This window comes from Homalodisca vitripennis, chromosome 2 (assembly GCF_021130785.1).
Source record: "Homalodisca vitripennis isolate AUS2020 chromosome 2, UT_GWSS_2.1, whole genome shotgun sequence".
NCBI lineage: Eukaryota > Metazoa > Arthropoda > Insecta > Hemiptera > Cicadellidae > Homalodisca > Homalodisca vitripennis.
In genome coordinates, this window is record NC_060208.1 from 54,414,390 (window position 1) to 54,430,794 (window position 16,405).

A 16,405-nucleotide genomic window follows, 5' to 3' on the forward strand; every position below is an offset into this window, starting at 1 on the left:
TTTTTTCCATATGGTTGACATCAACTAATCTCGCTAAACCTGGCCAACCAAATACAATCCTTGTGCTAGATTCGACCCCTTAGTTGACCATGTAAAACCGTTTTATTCAACATTATTTTACCCCTGATAAAAATATTTCTATTGATGAAAGCATCATTGCTTCTAAAGGCTCACACACAACTTAGACAATACATGCCGAAAAAAACACCACAGATGGGGTATTAAACTTTGGATGCTTTGTGACGCAATGACACACTATTGCTACAATTGTTTTTTGTTTACAGAGGATCGAAAGAAGTGACAAGGAACACTATTATGGAGAAAGGTTTAGTTATTATGTTGTGGCGTGAAATTGTTAGATAAATGGGAAATTTATTGAACAAGGGCTATCACATATTTATAGACAATTTTTTCACCTCACTCAAACTTGCAAAGTATTTATATACAAAATGTACAGCCCTAACAGGAACTGTTTCGTTCCAACCGAAAAGGAATACCAAAAGAATTTACTGCTAAAATTTGAATAGGAAAAACTAAATATAAGAGGACAGATCATATGCTGATGGTTGGGTATAGAGAAAAGCAGTCGCAAAAAAAACAAGTGATTCTATTGTCTACAGATGACAAAGCAGGACAAACTCAAAAAACCAAGAGGCGCGAGCACAACATTAGTTTATTAGCAAATAAACCAAACATAAATCAGGAATGGGGTCACAATGCATTCATGGGAGGTGTAGATGAGCAATGACCAAATGTTATGTTCCTATATGGATGACCGTAAGTCAATAAAGTACTGGAAAAAAAGTTACCTTCAGTAGTTCAACCGTATTATTTTAAATGCTTATATTTTATACAAGTTGAATACCGATAAACCAAGTGACCAGAAATTTTATTTACTGTAAAATTAGTTGAAGAGTTTATCGAAAGATTGGCTTCTACAGAAGGAAGGGAGAAATTTTCACAACCTCCTGAAACTCCAAGAACGGCCCAAGTGGTGGTGGATGGTGACGCAAGCACACTGACCCCAGAGTCTTTTTTTGAAAAACTACCCTCAAAAAAAAGAAAAAAAACTGTTGTATATGCAGTAAAGCCAGTACGCAAGTTTGTGGCAAAAGGAAAAAAAGTACTTTTATTTGTAAAAAATGTAAAAAGGGGGTGCACCCTTTGTGCTACCCGTTTGCACTCCCTGCTAAAGCTTGCAGTTTTGAAAACCTTTTGTATATACTGTACATATACCTGAAAATATATATATTAGATATTATTCTTCTCTAAAGTAACAATAAATGATCACAGGAGAACCAGCTGAAAAAAATATTTTTGGTTGCTACAGAAAAAAAATTGTTTACATAGTGGGGGCTCAGTGATTGTGAAAACCAAAAAAACTTATGAAACGGAGACTTTTAAAAAAATAATTATAATTTCTATGTTTACGAATCAAATTGAGTGTGTATTTTTTTTAATTGTTCACAATAGATAGACATTGATATAAAAAGTGAATTTACAACTGTTCTGAGATATTTTTTTTGTGAGGAGTTATTTCAGACCAAAGTTGGAAAATTTCGAAAAAAAAAAAATTCTAAAAGGTGAGTTTTTTCAAAAGTTATTATTTTTTAGTTTTTTTATCTAGTCCTAATATTATATTTTTATGAAACAGCTATATTTTATCTTCACGAAACAATATAAACCAAAATTTTTGGAGTGATTTGTCAAGAAATAACTAAAATATCATTATTTGACTAAAACGCTACAAAATATGATAATTAGTCCGGCACTTCTAACATACACATATGAAAAAATAAACCTGGCACTCTATGCATGGCAAAAAATAAAGACCCTGGCAACTGAAAGCGTTAAAAACAATATAACTAATTTTTTAACCTTTTTTTTAAACAAAAATCATAAAAAATGTAATGGGATGTGAGAAAAGCAATCAGTTTTTTGGCATTTATCTAAAAAACTTGCAGAGTGGATTTAGCTTGTTTTGGCATTTGGCGACTCATTTAAGAGTTTATATTATAATCTGTTCGATGTTCATGTTTGACAGAAAAGATGAATTTGTAAGACAAGTATTGTCTAAATCGTAATTGCTTGCTGCTTTTTATTATTTTGATCTATGTTTAATTTTGTAAAATCTGCGTGATTTAGTATCAAATGTTATGTCATGTTTTTATCGTGCTGCACAAATAACATATGTAAAAACATACTTAAGTTGGCTCAAGAAATTATTGTTTAAAGTCAATAGCTCAGTTCGAGTTTTCTTTTAAGCGGGCAGACAGACAGAAATTAAATTTCTCCAGCCTCTCTGTAGTTATTAAATCTTACTTATAAAACAGACATTTTCAGATTAAATTTTATGAAGGCATTTAAGATTTAAATGAAATTATATCAGGTGTTCTAAAAGGTAGCATTTTAGGCCCTCTGCTATACACGTTGTACACGACTGATATACAAACCCACCCAGAAACGACAACTGCAAATTTAGCTGATGATACAGCAGAGTGTTATCCTCTCATCATGATACGATTCAAGCTTTAGAAACATTACAAACTATACTGAACACATTTTCTGATTGGCTTAAGTGCTGGAGAAATAAGACGAATGAAAATGAAACAAAGTCTGTTCATTTCTCTGTTACCCTAAAAAAAGGAATTGCCTACCTGTATCTCTTAACAATGTACAACTCCCTCAACAGGGTAATACAATATATTTTAGGAATTCCTCTTGACAGGCATCTCACATGGTATTCGCACATCTGGAACTAGAGGCTACAATTTAACGCAATATTTTGTAAAATGTATTGGTTGTTTGAAAGAAAATTACAACCAATTAGTTGCGAATTTGCTGAACAATAGTACTTATACATACACACTGGAGAGAGTGGACTTCCTAAATTTGTGTTACTGCTCTGTGTAGACTGTCTACGCGTTTCTTGTTCTCATTTTAATTCACTTTTAACCACTAGGTTATAACTAAACAATTTTATAAAATGTATCACATTTATTAATCTTATCATTTAAGAACAGATTGCTAATACAGTTACAATAAAGAAAGGTTTTGAAATATTAGTACATTATATGTTTGAACTAAAACCGTTTAACATTTATTTATTACTTAAAATGTGTTTAATAAAATATGGACAATAAGTAAATATGCTACATTAAACAAACGATTTATCAGGGTCCAAAGACCTAAAGCTATCTTTAAATCAAGGAAGGAAATCACACACACACACACACACACACACACACACACACACACACACACACACACACACACACACACACACACACCTACCCATTATTATCAAGTTAATTCAAAACCAAATGAGTTTGAAGTTCTTCATCTTAGTTAGGTAGCGTAAAGTAAACTTTATAATCTCCTCTTCTAGATATGCAATTCAGCCGTTTCTTTAAATCACCATATTTGTGTAAAAAAACCCATGAAGCTTGCAGTATTATCCTTAGCACTTTGGATTAGAACCTTCGAATTATTTTTACATTCAACAAAAACGCAGTGCCCACAGTTGAATTCCATATGACCAAGTAGATATTAAAACAACTTGGTACAGTAAACATTTATTTTAAATGGAAATATGTTACTGTCTTCCAAAGAGCCAGTACATTGTCGAAAATGTTTTATTTAGTTGCAGTCGTTTGTTTCAAATATGGGTTAGCCATGTTAATCACCTGTCGAGATAGATTCCCAAATATTATATAAATATATATATATATATAATTAATTTTATTGGGTTTGTTAAATGCTCTTAAGGAACATGTGAACAATTTCCCAAGATAAAAGGAAATGTAATGTGCAAAGATTTATTTTTATTTACTTTTATTCTCCATAAAAAGCCAATTAGATATTGAATCTTGCAGGATCTGTGAAGGCATACATCGGGTTTCATGAGAAGCCAAGACTGTAGTGTCATCTGCAAATGTTGCAGTTGTCGTCGCTTGTTTCGTTGGTATATCTATTGTGGAGAGTAATAGGGGTGTAATACACTCATCAGCGGAACTCAGATTCATTCTTTTTCACACATAAATAGATTTTAAATTTAATTCTGAAGTATCTTTCAGATAGATTTAATAACATTGTAGAAATTATGAGATAGAAGAGGTTTTATCTTGAACAAAAGGTCGCCATGCCAGACTTTGTCGAATGCCTGACTCACATCAAGAAAAGCTGCAGAACTGAATTTCTTTTTCAAGAGTTAACTTCATTTCATTGACCATCCTATCCACATGTTATATTGTTGAATGTTAAAATCTGAATCAAAATTTATGATTTGGAATCAAGTTTAGCTCAGTAATTAATGGCTGCAATTGTTCCAAAAATGAAGTTGAAAAAGCTTCGAAGGAATTGATAGGAGACTTACTGCTCTGTATAAAGAATCCTGATGAGACAGTTTGGCTGGGTTTCGGGTACCTTCCATTGATATAAAATGTACACAAGTCTTAAAGTGGCATCAACCACTATAGTTTGGAAAATAATTCCTTGACTGGGGAGATTTTGTAAAGTAACTTTTCACAACGAGTATTCAGTTACAGTAAACGGCATGCGATGAAACATTTGACTGATCGATGTAAAAACTGTATTATAATGTAAAAACATTGCCACTACTTGGTGTAATCGCTGCAGCCAACATTATTGAATTTTAAATACTTACGCCACAATGACTGTAAAACCGGTTTGAGTGTGTATGGAAAATGGTTGTATATTAGTTATTTACATTCTGAATGTAGATGTTCATGTTTTGCCTCAATAAATTTTTAATTAATTTCAAAGATCTACTATTTTGGGTTGATATAGAAAGTTTTAGTTTCCACTGTTCTTCTTCTGTTGTAAAGACCTTTCAAATACGGTTTCACGTAATAGGTCTCTACATTAAAAATGTTGACCGACACCACAAAATCCCATTTTACAACTTAATTAATAATTTCAAAATTTGATGAGGACTTGAATAGACAATAAACGGTTTTATTCACATTGACACGTGAGATCTTCCTGAAGTGGTCTCTGCCGTTAATCTAGTCATGTACGATGATACACCATAGCTTCTCACAAAAACTCATGTCAGCTGTCAGCTTCCCTTGGTTAACTTTTGCAATCTATGAATGAGTGGTTCAGTGTCGTTGGCCTAAAAATAAATCCGGAAAATCCAATTTCATGAATTTTGATATAAATTATCGTACTAGCCCTAAACAAACATTCGAAATATCTCCCATCTTCTTTCCGAATAGTCTATCTTCGACTCGATTTCTTAGTTAGGAGACCGTCTTACTTGGCAGCAGCGTATCAGCCATTTCATAATCAAACTGCTGAATAAAGCCTTCTACGCCATTTATGCAGTAGATTTTGCTACTCCAAAACAAGTCTACTTTGCCTGTATTCAGTCCCATAATCTTGCTAATGTTTCCATAATGTTTCAGAATACATAACTTCGCAGTTAGTCACTAATAAGCCGTAACTGTGAGGGGGGCATGTATGTTCTTCCTCCTTAATAACTTAGTAACTTGAGCAGATTTAGTTTCATGTAACTTTATAAAATATATAATGCATACCTTTATAATCACAGTGGCTTTGATAAAACAAGTACTTCTATTTGCTAAATGTGTTTCATACTTGTTCTCATGTTTAACGATTCTTTTGTATTTCGCACTTGTGCATTATAAGACATGCCTGATGTAAATAAATAAAAAACACACGCGTTTAAGTATTTCTGTGATGGCACTACTGCATAAATTTGCTTATTTCTTGTTAGATTGTCTCTTACTCTCATAATAAAGTTTGTAGTATTTGTCAAGGAACACTCAGATTATATTATAAAATAAAAAAGTTATACAAAATTATAAATAGTATGAAAATGAAACTCATTATCCATGCTTTGCAGTTAATGGATAAGCACCACCATAGTTGAATAAATATATTTTATAACACAGTTTATTAAGTTTTAATGTAAAGGTTGAAGATCTAGTTAATGAACATCAGAGCTTCAGTACGCATAAGGCTAAGCCCCTTTTACTGTGATTTTATAAAAAATATCTGAATATTCAGTCACGTGACCTCAGACAGTAGTCAGTGTTTTCTTTCTGCTGTCACTGTGATACCGTTACTCCAGAAAGCATCTTTTATTTCATGAATTTAATTAATGGTACATTAGACTATTAAGAGATGGAAGTTAATGTTGATTTATGTTCACCTGAAAATGCAAGAAAAAAACAGAGACAACCAGAGAATTGGAAAGTTACCAAACAGAAACTGCAAAGCTAAGAAACTTATTTTATAGGTTAGTGACTTCATCGTTATACAGTTAAACATCATAGTAATAATATGACCTAAATAGTATAATCCTAATTTTTACTCCTAAAATTATGTTAGTTAACATAACCGTCAATTGTTATGATAACATTTTTTAAAATGTTGTTGTATTTTTTTAGGTACAGCTCAAAGGCCATGCCAAACTACCCAACGTGTGGTCACAGAGGAAAGTGTCTGAACTGCAGCCTACTGACAATGGTAGACATTAAGGAGTTTCATGCTGCATTTTATACCGTAAGAACTAAGACGAGCCAGGATGCTTTCATCTTAAAATACTGCAGTGTCTCAACACCAGTCCGATACCGCCCTAGATCTGGGGACAGAGGTAAGAAAACCATTAAATATAAATACTTTGTAAAAAACCAAGTTGGAAACCGAATTGAAGTTTGCAGAAGAGCATTTTTGGGAATTCTTGGAATAACCAAGCACAGAGTAGAAGGTGTTTTTACTCGTTTTAAAAAGGAAGGGTCTGATATACCAGTCGAAACAAGAGGAGGTTTCCGGAAAGACTCCAAGTACAAAGCTAAAAATGAATCTGTTATTGGCTTTATTAAACAATTTAATGGACTCGAATCACATTACTCTCGAAAAAACAGCAGACGAATGTACCTTGATTCAGATCTAAGTATCGCAAAAATGTGGAGGATGTATCAGAATTCTGTTGAACATGAAAAAAAGTAACTCAGTCTCTGTTTAGAAGCATCTTTGTTTCAAAGTTTAATTTAAGTTTTAAAACACCTTCTACAGATGTATGCTCTACTTGTCTTGAGCTAAGTGAGACAATTAAAAGAGAAAAAGAGGAAGTAAAGCTAGGTTCTCTAAAAACTCAGCTGACTCTCCATAAGACAGTAGCCAAAGCATTTTTTACACTTTTGAAACAACAGGATCCAGGTTTGTACATAATATCTTTCGATATGCAGAAAAGTTTACCTCTGCCCAAGTTGCCAGATCAGATTTGTTATTATTCACGACAACTCTATTGTTATAATTTAACAGTAGTATCTGGAACATCTTGTGGCAAGAATGCTCTCGACAAAAATAAAGTTTCTATTTACACATGGACTGAAAATGAAATGCGCAAGTCATCCAATGAGGTTGCATCAGCAGTCTTCCATGAGCTTGATAGTAAGCTAACAGAAGGAGAATTTGACAGTGTTCATACCATACGTTTGGTAGCTGACGGCTGCGGTGGACAAAATAAGAACAGTATTGTTTTGACCATGTGTTTATTTTGGTTTAACCGCAGCCCAGCAAATATAAATAGGATGGAAATTATATATCCCATTACAGGCCATTCATTTATGCCCAGTGACAGGGTTTTTGGTGGCATTGAAAGAGAAATACAGTAAACAAGAAAGAGAAGATTGTCAAAGTTGAAGAATACCATGAATCATTTTCAGGTCATGGTACAGTGAAAAAGCTGGGAGAACATTGGGAAAACTTTGACTGGAAAACACAGATAAAGGAGTATATTAAAGATACTAAGGACCTCCATTTTAAAATATCTCGTATAAGAAGACTAGTTCTGACTAAACACAGAAAGCCCAAATGTATCAAGGTTCAAGGTGAGATGACGTACTTACATGACACTGCTCAAGCTCTTAAGGTTAACAAACCAGGCAAGAACCTGTCAACGATCAATCCTGTTCAGTTCAAGATTGGAGTGAAGGTCCAATCAGCAAAGTTGAAGGACGTTCAAAAGCTTCTACAAAATCAATATGGAAATCAATGGCATGAGATAGGATCATTACAGTGGTACAAGGACATTATTGACAAAAATGATGGACTTCCCGAAAAACCCCATGAATTCCAAAACGAATGTGAATGTATGGTTAATAACGAACATGAAGAAGAATTAATAGAAATTGTGAACGATGGCAGCGCAGACTTTAATAGGCCTACTTAAGGTCAATCTATTCTATTAACCATTGACTCAAGAAATTAGAGTGCTTTGTTTTTTATTTTGATTCTTTTTTAATGTATTGTCAGTAATGTATTTTCTTAAAAACAATTTTATTAACTTCGATATTAAAATTCAATTGAACTATTGATTTTGGGTTTTGTTTTAATTAAACGCCTAAACACACTGATGTTAGTTACAATATTAACACAAAATGCTCCTAGTTAAATAAGTTTGATAAAGAGCCTGAATTTGTTACAAACACGGCCAGGTCCAAAAGTTGGTTACAAACCCGGCCACGTCCATTTTTATTTTCTAAATATCTAATAAGCCACTTGTTTGTTGTAATACATCATGTATAATTTTAATTTCGGTCATAGATCTCAACTCATACAAAAAAAACCAGCTTTAATAGTATGTTGAATCATTATGAAACAGTTTTTGCTCTCTCCTGAAAATTTTTGTAAAATGGACCTGGCCGTGTTTGTAAATAGACTACTCAACTATCTTTGCAACCACCACGTCCCATTTTCGGCGGTCGTATGTTGAAAGCATCGGTCATGTCGCCGACAGATATTTCATCGACCAGGAGGGAGCGTTAGGTTTTCACTGAAATGAGTAGTCAGGCCATGAACCTGAATTACTGTGTTGTTCTTAAAGATTTGTCTATACTTTTTAAGATTAAACTAGATTAATGTCACAATTTTAGTAACAGTAAAACGATTCTATAAATTTTATAAGCGAATGTATTACTAGATTGAGTGATGCCGATCATTCTTAAAGTGTAACGTCGAAGCGGGATCCTTTGAATAGGGTTGTAGGTAGCGGTGGGATCGAACCCTGACCGGGCATCAGCATTATCACTTATCAGCCAGGTTATCTGAGAAAACCGGCCTGACAACGACCATAATGACAATAACTATGGTCACAGCATACTCTTGTAAATAAATATGTGTTTACATATGAAAAGTTAATCTTGTATCTGTTTTGTTACACTTAAGTCCAAGTCAATTGTTTTCGTAACATGATATTATGAATAAACACTAACCAGGGGTTATGCTAGACATTTTGATTATTTTCATAGATTTGAAAAGAAATGGTCAATTATTATAAATAGAAAATACCACCAGCAAAAGAATATAGAATTGTGCTGTCAACTCATCAGATCATACCAGACTACATATTGTAGTCTATGGATATGATGTACTCCACTAGAAAGAGAAAAGGTCCTAGCAATTTGTCTTTAGAATATTTTTACATGTACAGGCTCACAGGCCACAGCACAGCTGTCCTTCGTTTAGGAGTTAGTTACTAAGGTAATTTGACAATATTCTGTATTTCAATTTTGAACGTCAAAAATAGTTTATACGATTTATAGCAGTTATATTTGCAAATAATATGAAAAATTTTAGAGTGTAATGCCAATAAAGTCTCCTCATGTAAAACTATAACGAGAAGGATTTTTGAGAATGTAAGTACACTACGTGATGTAACGTTGTTACCAATTACCATATACATAACCTCTGAATGTAAACAACTCTGAACTGTCGCCTTATAGCTGTTATATATGTATTGTTATCACATTATTACATGTTATTTATTACTCTTTACTGTATTTATAAGAAACTAATATTAATTATTGATCGTATAATTGTATCTTATGTATAAATTGGCCATTGGAAAAAAAGAACTATGTTGGAGGTTGGAGATAAAGGAACTAGGCCTACGGTAGAGGCACCAAGAGTGTTAAGTGTTGCAAGTCTGTACCGTCCTTTGACTATCTGACGTTTAGAACCCAATCCCCAACTAAAATGAATAAAGATTGTGTTGTGGTTTGTTTGCTTTCTTTAAGTTATTGTTTTACTAAAGCATATTAGTCCTATCACCAATTATGGTGACCCTCTGGCTCTGGGAGTGAGTCCAAGGTCCAATTGCTTTGAAAGTTTAAGATCTTTTGGAATGATCTCTTTTAGGGAGATACCATGAATTGAGAACATGCATTGGCGATACATGCAATTTGGTAGAGTACAATAAGCGGACCCAGTTTTTTTATATAGATTTGTACAATCATTGATACCTAATTTTCATATATCGAATACACGTTTATAAATCATATCAACATATCTATAACCATATCGCAATCATATTTTAAATAAAAATAACTAATACAATGCACATATGATATTCTTATAAATAACAAATGAGCTCTAACATTCAAAGAAACTATTAGAACTGGAAATAAGAAAAACTGATAAATAATAATGAAATGATAAGAATATAAAAACCATTTATAACAAGAAATACTCGTAATTATTTATATGTTTTCTCCTGTATAGCGATGATTAACTGTTTTCAAGAAGTTGTTAAAGCATCTTCTCTAGAAAACCGTAATTCTCTTCTGCACAAATACTCACAGAGATGATCTGCAAAAGTCTGTTATTATGTATAAAAGAAAATACGTTTATTATATGAAAAAGTGTTTATGATTGATACAAATTAGCTATTGTTCAAAATCAGTATCGATTAGTTATATCGAAAGTTATAATTGAGTAATATCGTTTGTCAATATCAACATAAAAAAAACCGGGTCCACTTATCGTATTCTACCTTACCAATTTTATCAGTTGTTACATTTTTACCACAGTTTGGTATTTATAGGATTTAGGCACATCCCATTTTTGCTAAACATTGTTCATAACTCATCCTGTAGTGGTTATACCAATGTAGAAAGAGAACATTTTAGGTGATGAAACAAGAAAGTTATGTCCTTGGTTAGGTCTGCTGACAGTTAGCCTCGTTAGTTTAAATTAATTTTTTAATTGATATTCCTAAATAACTACAGTTTGATTATAAATAATGAATAATGAGTATGCTGGTAGGTTCGATAGTCAGGTAGTTAGGTTAGGTAATTTTTTCATTACATTTTGATAAATACAGTTAAATTCTAACTATTAATCATCCATCTGATATGATATATTTTAAACTGTGTTACTCAGTAACTTCTCTACGTATTTCTGTGAAACATTCATGAATTGATTCTTTAAATAATTATCTAAAGTAATAATAATAACCGAATAAATAAAGTATTTTTTCTATATCTCTAGCTGAAAAATTTCAGCTGATTTGCTGCATTGTTTCGCCAGCTGACTGTTACTGTAACACTGGTTCTCTGCAAATAAAATAGCTATGGTGAGAAGTGTTGATACAATATGATGAATGTTGAGTTTAGTTCAGTTCACCTCGCTGTTACAAACTTGACTCCTAGATTCTGGAGCCATTTTCGTCTGAAGCGATGATATAGAAGAGCTCAAAATGAACAATTTATATTGTTTTGACATCATATACCTCTAGATTTCAAAATATAAAAATATAGTGTAATCTAGGTGAATTGGCATTCTTATTGTCTCAGGTGTACAATTAAGTCTACAATGATGTTTCAGACATGAAGCATGGTGGAGCAGCTGAGTTTTCTCGGCTTCCTATTGAAACGTGTTTAGAATAAAATTGTTTATAATACAATTTTAAAAATAGAAACAATTTTTCTTCAATAGTTTGTAATGTAGGCCTTAATTAGGGACTGAAAAGTATAAGTAAACAAGTTATTAATAGCTGATATCACACAATTTCTGGAAGTGGTATTACATTTTAAGAAAAATATTTATTATACAATTAATTTCAAATATCCATTTTCTCTTATTGTAGTCCTTCTAAATATAATATGTAATGTTTCATAAACAACATATGGTTGTTTATGAAATAAACAATAATTCATGTGGTTTTGTACTTCAAAACATAACAGCAACAAATTCAACAATTGAATATCGGTACATCTATTGTAGGTGCAATATAATACGTAGATACACTACATTAGCCATTATTTAGTAAATATACAATCATACGTTATATACTCTACCCTTTTTTGCTACTCTAGCCAACAAAGGCTAGTCATCACCAATGCCACCCAATGTCAACAGCAATGCAACCCACAAACCACCGAAATTAAAATATTTTGTTGGATCCTAGAAGTAAACTATGGTAATAGCCAGAAAAATACATCTCATTTTTATCGTTATCTGTTTTAAAGGCCTCTTAGAAGAATCCTGATATAAGTAGAGACAGTTACCTAATGTCTATGGAGTAATCTATGTTTAGTTAAATAACATAACTACTCTGTTATTTCACTACTCTATAATAGATTCCATTACTTTTAACAACGTTATATTCCTTAGCATCTGTGAAGTAAGTTATGGTCGTAGAAGGAAGGATATACCTCTTTGTTAGTTCTGTATTGTTGCTCCATGTCATATTTCAAAGGAATCCTAGAGGGGCATTGAGAGAGTATCCAAGAGGGGAATCCTGAAGCCCTGATCTATACTGGGAAGCTCTCCACAGCAGCTTTGAGATAGATCATAGATATTTGAAAAATATTCTAGTCTGCACTCAATCCTGTATTATTGCTTTTGTGTATATCTATCCTGGTTCCAAGAGAGACATTACTTAGACAGGTACTGTGAACCATGATGTGTCCTATTATGTAAGGCAGGTGATTGTCCTTGGAAAAACTAATGTCTCAGCATTCTATTCTGTCTCGTTGATTCATTTCATGTTTCAAAGAATTCCTATAGTAAGGTTTTTCTGGAACCCTGATTTAAAACAAAAAACTCCGCACAATACTCTGATGTAATTTCAAATTCCAAACACAGCACTCAATCCTGACTATGTTGCTCCTGGACAGATTTTTATATTACTTCCAAAATGGTTGTTACTCAGACCATTTCCAGAACACATATATGTTTCCTACCATATACTACAATGTTACGTTATTCACTGGAAAATAACTACAACTCAGTATCTTATTCCGTCTCATTGCTCCATGTCCTGTTTCAAAGGATTCCTAAATGAGCGTTTTCTGATACCCTGGTGTAGACTGTGATACTTTTCACAGCAACCCTGAGTCAACATACAGTATTTTGGAAAATTCTGATCTCCGTACTCAATTCTGCTCTGTTGCTCTAAGACGGGTTTTTATTTTCTCTAATGGGGACATCTTTTTAGACCATTACAATGAACAAAGATATGTTTCCTAGCATCTGTGAGGTAAGTTATGGTCATTGGAGGAAAACTACATTCCTTGCGTCTTATTCTGTCTTGTTGTTCCATTTCCTGTTTTAAACACTCCTACAGGAGATTTTTCTGGATTCCTGATGTATTTTAAAAAACTTCTCACAGAACTTATTAATTTATAAGTTTTATTTATATAACGTTAGTTTAAAATTCTAACCTCAGGACTCAGTCCTGTTCTATTGCTCCAGGACGTAGGAACACAAGTGCAAAATTTCGAATTATTCAAAATCATAGTCAAAAGGCATTATTCTTGAAAATAGAATACAGAATTGATGTCAATACACATTAAAATAAGTAACATACAAGAAACATATAATAACTCAGCACAATGTTTGATAGTCATTTAAGTTAAGCTGTGAGCCAAAAATTTTTTTTCATGTAAATTGAATTCTCCATAAGCCACTTTTGCAGTATTGTCTTGAGCTCCTTAACATTATGTCAGCTTCGTAGGTAATAGAAGTAGATTATTGTGTCATGAAAAATAATCCTGGAGTTCACCCTTATTATTTTATATATACTGTTAATTTTCTTGTTTTTAATAGTCTACTTAATGAATTTAACAATGTTTACTATAGTTATACAAAAAAGAAAACAACCAACATGGGCTCGATATTGTTTAATACCCACTAGAAAAGAAACAGAAAAAAACATCTCTTCAAACGAAATCTTAGATAAATATCTTATGGAAGATCCTTTTTATTCACTTGAAGAGTTTTTTGAGAGTTGAAGCAGATTCAGTGATTTTCTAGGCTTATTTTATTTTTTAACTAAATAATATTTTTTAAACTGTGTGAATTTAGAATGTTTGTCTTATTATACTAGCTTAATACCGTACATTGATACTATTTTATTTTTATTTTTCATTGTGTATACAATGATGATTAAATATATTTGAATTGGAATAATTAGGCCTGCTGTTTAATTGGTACAGGCAGATTACAATATGCAGGTCTGGCTTTTAAGTTACATCACCTAGAATAATAATCTATATTTAATGTATTGATTGACGGAATTATTAATATTTATTATTTGATAACATAGAATGTTAATTTAACACATAATATAATAACATAAACTCATAAAAAGTGTAATGGGCTGTAACAATTAAATAAACAAAACAGTAAATAGAACGCATTGTAGTCTTTTAGCAGTGTGGAAAATTAATAAGAACTCAAGTTTAACCTAATACCCACTTAAGATGATAACCAGACTACAAAACTGGGTTCTGATTTTAGCGCAACTAACGGTGTTATTTAGTGTATCAAAAGTGATTCCGTAAGTTAAATATCTCTCTACCAGTGCCTCTTGAGTCTTTAAGAGAATGATAATAAATTGAGGCTTAAAAAGATTTTGAATTTAAGTAGTTGACACTGCCCCTCTTTGGAATAAATAAATGGTGAAAATTACATTATACTAAAATTAATCCTCCATTTTTTATTTATAGGATTGGGAGTAATATGATCAATAACTAGTATTGATGTTATTAGACAATCTAATCAGCTAAATAGACAAACTTTTCAAAATCAATCACTTTTCTTCATTTAAAAAACAGAAAAAGTTCAGGTTATAAACAAATAATAGTTTGAATTAGGTAGAAATTATGGTCGTTGTCGTATACTCTCGTAAAAATCCTATACTCTCCTATACTTCTTAAAGCTCTGTGCTGTCACTCACCTTAAACGGTACAGTTAATTGAATATATATTTAGTATATGAATATATATATAATTAGCATAAAACAGTGTTATTAACATGAGCAGATTGATTGCATTTCGTCAGTGAGAGAGGATAAAATCTGTCAGTGTAATACCAGTGCTAAAGTTTATGTACAGTAATTTTACTCAAAAGCTCAAATAAACTATTAACAAGCTGTAACATGAAAGGTGCCTAGAGAACGTTCTTGTCATTTCCATGAGTGTAAAATCATTGTTGATTTACATATAAAAGTGACACCGTGTAATATCAGTGCTAAGGTTTATGTACAGTAACATTATTCGACAATTCACATAAACCACCAACAAGCCGTAACATGAGAGTTGCCTAGAGAACGTTCTAGTCATAACTAAGTGTTTAATAAAATCATTATTGCTTTACGTATAAAATTGCCGCGGTGTAATATCAGTGCTAAGGTTTATGTGCAGTAATTTCACTTGACATTTAACATAAACCACCAATAAGCCGTAACCTGAAAGTTGCGTAGTGAGTGTTCCTGCCATATCCATGAGTGTAATAAAATCATTGTTGCTTTAGGTATAAAATTGCCACGGTGTAATATCAGTGCTATGGTTTATGTGCAGTAATTTCACTTGACAGCTAACATAAACCACCAATAAGCCGTAACCTGAAAGTTGCGTAGTGAGCGTACCTGCCATATCCATGAGTGTAATAAAATCATTGTTGCTTTAGGTATAAAATTGCCATGGTGTAGTATCAGTGCTAAGGTTTATGTGCAGTAATTTCACTTGACAGCTAACATAAACCACCAATAAGCCGTAACCTGAAAGTTGCGTAGTGAGCGTACCTGCCATATCCATGAGTGTAATAAAATCATTGTTGTTTTACAATTAAAATTGCCTCAGTGGAATACCATTGAGGATTGCGTATTCACACTAACACTATATTTCCTAAACACCAATATAATGTTTCTCAAAAGGAAAATAGTGTTACTTTTCAACAACTAACATACACTACTAGATATGCTTTATAGTTATATATCTTGAATAACTTCATATGAAAGTATATTACTTTTGGTCCCCCGGAGGGTTCTCTTCTCGTTGTTTAGCGGTTCTCAACCAGTTCGTCGTGAATGACAGAGGAGAAAAACTAAACAATTCAGACACAACATTGCATATTACTTTTAAAACTTATTTAGAATTAATGCAAATATTTTGTTTGGAATTAAGATTTTTTTAAATATCTGCATTAATTTTGTGACACACAAGACTACATTATTTTCCAGTGTCAAACAATTTTTTGATTTCATTTTCAAATTCACCATAATGGTAAATCCTTATTCACAGTTGTAGGAAGTGGAAAATGAGATAAAGAATTTCAACATTGCTCT

At 32.3% G+C, this 16,405-nt stretch overlaps 1 protein-coding gene across 2 annotated transcripts in view; it reads left to right on the top strand.

Annotated features, from left to right (window-relative positions):
- Positions 1-9,469: 9,469 nt before the first annotated feature.
- The window catches only part of LOC124353966, a 31,137-nt gene continuing 24,201 nt past the window's right edge, over positions 9,470-16,405 (top strand). The window contains exon 1 of one of the 2 annotated variants that reach the window (XM_046804054.1): positions 9,470-9,689. The gene's annotated coding sequence lies outside the window, so the exon portion shown is untranslated. The remainder of the gene's footprint in view (positions 9,690-16,405) is intronic. The other variant, XM_046804057.1, reaches the window with a different exon arrangement.